Below are 6,721 nucleotides of genomic sequence, written 5' to 3'. Positions count from 1 at the left end.
CAAGTAATCTCGATGAGTTCCCAATTCTTTTAGATCTTAAAAAAAAACTAGTTTTAAGGTGAACACTAAATTGAATAAATCGGTGTATGAGACCTCTTATTTGTGGTATAAGTGACTTAATTTTGTATAACGGTTTCACTCAAATTTTTACAAGGTGGGTATACTCAACCCCTTTACAAATTTGAACATGCGACATTAAAAAAAGAAAACACGTGTCCTTAACCATTAAACTCACTCAAGTTATACTAATTCATTTGCCTAAAGTTCAACACCTATAAGTATATCATCAAAACATGGGCAAAAAATTCCCAAGTTTTGATCGATGTTCTAGTGAGTACCAGGTGGTTCAACATCATGTCGAAAGAGGTCGATGGTCCCTCTAGTAATGTTAATTATCACTGCATGACATTAGCAAGCAAAATGAGTATGATATTTCTAAGCACTCAAGAAGGTTTAGCTTGATCATGCTCATGCACACAATCACTTCCGATGCACAACAAGTCACTTTTTTGCAACTGTTAGTTCCCCAAGATTTCAAATAGATTCTCGGAGGATGACTAGGACTTGTTTTACCTATTGAAAAACAATCACAATGGGTTAATCTTGAAAAGGAGAACACGACCCCATGTGGAATTTAGTGTTACCTATAGGCATTGAAAGATAAAGAAAACATGGATGTGGAAAATCCTTTTAATATTCAAGCATGTGAGGAAAAGAATTATTCTTGTGCTACCAAATATAAACCATTGGAATTCTCTCCAAAGGTAGGTTTAGGTGTTGATATCCATTGCATAAGTAAGCAAAGGCCAATAAATCTTTTCATTTGGGGTACTTGTTCAAGTGAAAAGGTTACGATTGACAACAATCATCGAGAATTTGATGCTATAATAGAAGGTTTTTTGTTTCAACATAAACTCCCAAATGATGGGAAATAAGATCAAGGTGTGAAGCCGTTGCAAGGAAAAAATAGAAGAGAACTATTAAATAAGATTTATTTTTTATGAGGAAAGGATAGAAAATAATTCTAGCTTCAAATATAGATTTTGTTGCAAGTGGATGAATGATACCTTATGGCATTAGTCTCCACTTAAGTGCAAGGAATTTTTGACACCTTCAAACAACTTTGGAAACAAAATGGTCAAATAAATAGGATTCAAATGATAACTAAGTTGTTGATATAAATAATATGAAGTGGGAAAATGAAGTTAGGGATGGAAAAAAAAATATGTGAATAACTTGCAAGTTGTTTGAATACATAAACAAGAGTAGGGTTCTTTCAATAAGGATGCAAATTTAGGCATAAGTACTTATATATCTGATGATAATGGATGGAGCACTATAGAGAAGGGTTTGTATTTTTTTTTTGCAAGACTAGTTTCCTAATAGCATGTAATTTACTAAGTGGCCTTAGAACATGTTCATAGATAGTTGAATACATGTCCCACAATGTGTTTGCAATACAATATGAAGTTGAGAATCTATCAACACTCCACTCTCAGGGTAGTATGAAGTCTATTTATGGTGATATTCTAAGGACATAGGTTCAAACAAGAGCAATATTTTGGTATAGAAAAGGTAAAGTGCATAGGACGAAGTACACATTGAGGTTTGATGGTCATCCATCAATTAAGAAAACACATTCATATGGAAAAGGAAAACTATGTAGAGCATATGTGCCATGTGGTTGTCAGTTGACTTGTGGAAAGTAATGCCTTCACCTCAAATGGGAATTTTTGTGAAAATATTGATGGATGAAAATACAAGAACATGACCTATGTGAGGGAACAATGAATACCCCTATTTAGAAAATAAAGATCAACCTTATCAAATTTGGATGTGTGAATCAAATTCAAACATCTTATATATGGAATATTTGAATATTTTATGCCATAAGACTGAGAAATAAGAAGTTTGAAAATGAAAAAGAGTAGTTGTTTTGATTAAGAAGCATCCTTTGTTTACTCAGTTTCAAATATATAGTCTCCATTTATACCCGTGTCACAAAATATTAGTTCATTAGATATTAAAGAATATCTCTAATTTGATAAAAATATTGATAAAAACATCCCAATATCCTTTTGTTGAACCTCCTCCCAATACATATTTTTAATAAAAATAACTGATACTTTTAATATATGTCCTATATTTTTATGGAATGCCCCTTTTATAACTCTATATAATAACAAACCCCAAACACGCCCCCGCACCCCCCCCCCCCCCCCCCCCCCCCATAAAAAAAAAAACCAAATACCTAGAATATATGAACTCGATTTTTCACAATTTTAAAATCCACTTTATGAATTATTGTTATTAGATATTGATAAAAAAAAGGCAGTCTCAAGTCTCTATAGGAGCATGGAGAATGCTTTAAAGTTGTTTGGAGTGGTCATGTGGGTCTAGTTTTCTCAAGTGGGGAAATTGAGTAAGTTTCATATGCATATGTCAATAAGAGATTAGGATGGTGAATTGAAAGGACTTGAAGGAATCTCGTCAAAGTGTAGTTGGTCATATAGGAAATAGTTGATTGTCATAATGGTGTTTATTTGAGAGAGAGAATATATTGTAAGGTTTGAAATTATTTAGGGGAGGACATAACATGATTTTTTTTTTTAATTAAGATGTAAATAAAAGGAGTCTAAGAGGGAGTACCTTAAATAGAGAATAGCTCTCAGTTGCAAATAAAAGGTCATAACTATGTAGTTCTTAGGATTTTGTCTATGATGAGATGTAATATTGAGACATCTAACTTAATGTTGCAAAGATTTATTCATGTTGGAATTAGACACTCCAATATTGAATAAGCATATTTTGTAGGAATATATCATGAATGAAAAAGATGGAACACAAAATGTGTGCATGAATTCAAAGGAACACAAGGAAGAAAATATCAATAAAAGAAAACATTATGGTTCTGTGGTATTTTGGACAAGGTAGAAAATTTGCATAATGTGATTAGGTATATGGTTATAATCCTTATATGGGAATGCATAACCTTGGTTTGGATAAATGTTGTATTAGATTCATGGTTTTATATTTAAAAATGATTGTGAGGCATTTGACTCATAGCTGGAAGTTTGTTCATTATTGATTATCCTTGAAGGGGAGGTTCGTCACTCATATAAGGAGTTGTTAAAACTTGTGTGTTGAGTGAGTTATTCGCTAGTTGTACTTTGGGTGATATTGGACGAAGTGTGTCAGAATAAAATTAGGTAAGATCCAAGGAACACAAGTCAGTAGAAATAAATATGCATCAATTGCATTTGTTAGTTCTTAGAAATTGTTGGTGGATTTTTTTTCACATTCAAGGGGATTTTAATAAGAATCTTGAATGAGCCATGTACATGAATGACTTCCTATTGAATTTATGGTTACAACATTTGAGTATCCATGTATTCTATTAAGTGGTTGTTCCTTTATATGGACTCTTAAAAAATTTATAGTGAATTTATGCTCAAGGTACATAATACAAATACTAGGTTGGACCAAATGAGACTTGTGTAGTGTGTGATTATCTTTAGTATTTAAAGAATCATTTATTACAATAGAATAAAGAATAATGTGTTGGAAACTTGACTACTAAGAGGGGGGTAATCAATATAATCTTTGCATGGATATCAAATTTTCTATTTACCTTTCTATCTAATATTTAGTTGAACTATTAAATGATCAAAAAAGCATCATACGAATAACATATTTAATATGTAAACAAAATTTAAAGCACAACATAAAAGTAACACATATGTGGACACCAGATATAAAAGGAAACCCATAAAGGGAAAAACCATGACTTTGTTGTTGTTGTGATGCAAAGGAAATATACTACTTCCTCTATTACATAATTTATCTTTTGGAGCCTCCAATCTTTATGCTATTTTGCAAGCTATAACTTTCTAGGAAGCTCCTACTCCTTTTACAATAGTTTTATGTAGGATTCTACCTATAGGAGGCTCCTACCTCAATTTATTTATGCAAGATACAACTTGCTAGGAAGCTCATATTCCCTATTAAATGGGCTCCAACTTGCTCTTTTTCAAGCTACTACCTGGAAGGAGACTACTATGTGCTAGTTTACCTAGTCTTTATATTTGTTCTAAAATATATTTATATCCTCTTTAAAACTGCTTAACTTTGTCTTCTTCTCCTTATTTCTAAATTACATCTACTCCTCTTCCTCTTTCTCTTTGTACAAGGTAAATCACGAACTATGTCTACTCTTCCTCTTTCTAATTTCTTTTATAAATATGTTGTTCTTTCTGAACTATTTCCTCATGAATTTTTTTTCTTGACGATGGATCCACTTATGGGCCTGAAACATAAACATTCCTACAAATTTACTATGGTAAATCCAAGATTCCAAAATGAAAAAGAACATATTCATACAAACAAAACTTTTTGATTGTTAGTATTCCATGCAACAATATGAAGTGAAAATATTGCCTCTTTGCATTCCATCTATTCGTTTCCAAATTCTTTTAACTTTTTAATATTAAAACAAAATGAACCCCCAAGTAACATTAAAATATTTACATCAACCAAATATTTAATGATTTCTTAAAACATGGATAAACCAATGTCAAGTAAAGTGTTAGTTACATTTGAAAAACATAAAAACATATTCATGCACCTATGCACTTGACCACATATTCTAGCAGCACATACTTGTGTGAGAAAGAAATTTTCAACTTTGATCTTTTGCAACATTCACAACATACCTCTGCAACTATTACTTTTGCAACATCTACAACATACCCCCGCAGCTTTGATCTCTTGCAACATTTTCAACATACCTCTACAACATCTGCAACATACCTTCAACAAGCATACATTGACATCCTTTTCCATTAATGACACCTTTTCCAACAATCTCCACCTTTGGCATTGATGACAACACTATGATCCTCCTCCTTTGTTCTGAGAAACATCTCTCCCTATTTCTCCCTAAGAACCATTTCTCCTTACCTCTTCTTACCTCCACCTTTGACATCAATGGCAAGGGGATTCAATTTGTAATGAAAAAACGAGGAGTGGTGCACAAAAAACCGTATCTAGCTCGATCTATGTTAAAATATAGCCTTTCATGTCATGATTTACAATTGCATCAAGTTTTATGTATTCATTTACAATGACCATACACTATTCACATGTATATGGTTTCCTTCTTCTATGCTTCACAAAATGTTTCACAAATTCAAGATTTTCTTCTATACACCATTAACTACTCTCTAGTGTAACACATTCAAAATTATGGTCCACTATTCAACTGGATTGAAAAATAAGTTATGCCCTTTTTTGTAAATGGGCACTTCGTCTCAATAGACTATAGTATAGTTCATATTGTATGGTCTTTTCCCCTATCTTGATTATGCAAACATCATTTTTCAAGATATGTGCATGGGTCTTTGCATGTTTTTCACCATTTGCATCCATATCCATCACCATATTCCTTTATAAAAAAATTATTTAATTATGTCCCTATCCTAATAATCAACATCAAACAACTATTGATAACATTGCTTAGCATCTATCAAATCAACCATAACATAAGTCAAGTTTTCTAATCTTTAATAGGTTAAGATTTAAGCTTGGTCGTATGTACAATAGAGTGGCATCTTCCAGCATTTCCCCCTAGTAAGATACGAGTAATTAAAAATTATACAACTTTGGTAGTTTTATAAGATTTATAACTACTAAAATAAGAGCACCTATGAAGGTGCGAGGTACAACTCTTGGAAATTCAAAATTGTCATATGTTTCTAAATGATGTCGATGATAAAGGATAGATCATGAATTTCATATCTTCGATGCATGTCGTATCTTGCTAGACATGGAATATCTCTTGAGATTTTTTGTAAGGATCCAAGAACTGTAGGTTTTAACCCCGTATATAAATTACCTGCATGAGAATTCTAAAACACAGAAAATAAATAAGGTGAAAACATAACAAATAAAACACATATACATAGATATTTTCCCCTGGATCCCAAAACCGGGACTACCAGATTAATTTTTCATTATATTCCTTTCAATGTTACAATACATATTTATACATGCCGAAGCATCCAATACCATGGACCGAAAACCATTGCATCCAAAACCATGGACCGAAAACCATCGCGTCCAAAACCATGTGCATAAACCATGCACAAAACCATAGGTAGGTATGCCAACCTAATATAGGGTCCAATTTTTTTTACCTGGGGTGCTGCTCAGGACCCCGTAGAGGGGTGCTACCCATCCCCATCAAACCCCCCAGACAGGGAGGGCTGCCGCTCCCCCTGTGAGCCCCTCGTTGCACAATCGGCACAACGAAGGGGGGCTCCGCCCCCCCACTAACCCCCTGGTTAACTACGTGGGCTAGTCTGGAAAGAATATAACACAACCCAACAAGAACACATGAAATGCTCCGATAGCCATCAACAACATGTCCCATCTATCAAGCATGATTTTTCCACTTCAGAATCTACTACCAACCTTCAATATGAGCAAGGAAACAATTATTATTCCTTATGTTCTATTGAATATCTAGTTTGATGATATATAATTTCTTAGACCTTGCAACTAAGAAAACACCAAACCAAAGGATTAAAAACAATTCCACTAAATTTCTAATATAGAAAAGTTGTTTTTGTTCAATAGAACAAGGCTTGGAAGCACTACCTACAAAGTGATATACACATATTAATTCCCAACTAGCTTTTGACGATGAATGAAAACAAAATTC

The 6,721-nt window shown here is 33.1% G+C and overlaps 1 pseudogene; it reads left to right on the top strand.

The window, feature by feature from the left end:
* The first annotated feature begins 354 nt into the window (after positions 1-354).
* On the top strand, positions 355-1,709 carry LOC149209790 (histone-lysine N-methyltransferase CLF-like; annotated as a pseudogene).
* Positions 1,710-6,721: the final 5,012 nt, after the last annotated feature.

This window comes from Pinus tabuliformis, chromosome 1_2 (assembly GCF_031772625.1).
Source record: "Pinus tabuliformis cultivar Carrire ecotype Pingquan chromosome 1_2, CPIR1, whole genome shotgun sequence".
Lineage (NCBI taxonomy): Eukaryota > Viridiplantae > Streptophyta > Pinopsida > Pinales > Pinaceae > Pinus > Pinus tabuliformis.
This window is presented reverse-complemented; position numbering and strand designations above follow the sequence as displayed.